We start from the raw sequence: 840 nt of genomic DNA, 5'->3' as shown, positions 1-840 counted from the left end.
TATAATATATAAGTTCATTAATGTGTCCTTTCCGATTGTATTCCATATAGAAACAGTTTGATTCCTTTTTTTCTAGGTCTTAATATTATTTTTCTTTGGGATAAAATGACAATGTTGTCTAATCTGAAAAGTTTTGTAAAGTTTATGCTATGTAAACGCCTTTCTGAGGTGATTTAATACACTGATGTCAAACTAATTTTAATTATATGAATTACGTGTATTGTTAAACTTGTAATTTTGTAATCAACTTTTTAATCACTTTTTTTCATTTCTTGCATCTGAAGAATGAAAAATATGGAATACTTCTCAAATTTTCATATTATCCTTGTGCAAGTGCCATGTTAATCTCTGTATTGTAGTTTGAGTATACGTGCTGCTGAAGCATGTAGTATCCTCTAAATTTAATAGTTAATGCTGCAATCCTTATACAGGCTTATATCTATGGGTGCCTACTTGTAACAAGGAAACCTTATTGTTCCTAACAATGCTATCGATCTTATTTCCCTAAAATTCTGTGAATATTGGAAAAAATTATATTGATCAGTCGATTGCTCACATTTGCAAACTGTTTTTTGCCAATGAATATCTTAAGTCTTTTTATTTGGAATTTGATCATACTCTCTATTACTTATAATTAGGTCCAAAGGTGATGGCTTTTTCAAGTATTTATTTATCCAGCTTTGTGGACCTAATGGATTCAAACTAAGCGTTGCTTAAGAGCTACTTCTAAACTTCTTCAGCTGACATTTTCCCAAATGAGGTGTTACTGGAACAAATGTCTACCTGAGCCTTTACCCTTCTTCCATGTGGGAACAGAACAACCAGAATACCTTACCCTGA

At 31.4% G+C, this 840-nt stretch overlaps 1 pseudogene; it reads right to left on the bottom strand.

The window, feature by feature from the left end:
- Positions 1 to 288: 288 nt before the first annotated feature.
- Positions 289 to 385, bottom strand: LOC138804142 (U6 spliceosomal RNA; annotated as a pseudogene).
- Between the last annotated feature and the right edge of the window lie 455 nt (positions 386 to 840).

The sequence above is a fragment of the Dipodomys merriami genome, unplaced genomic scaffold, assembly GCF_024711535.1.
Source record: "Dipodomys merriami isolate MVZ:Mamm:240054 unplaced genomic scaffold, mDipMer1.0.p SCAF_358, whole genome shotgun sequence".
Taxonomy (NCBI): domain Eukaryota; kingdom Metazoa; phylum Chordata; class Mammalia; order Rodentia; family Heteromyidae; genus Dipodomys; species Dipodomys merriami.
This window is presented reverse-complemented; position numbering and strand designations above follow the sequence as displayed.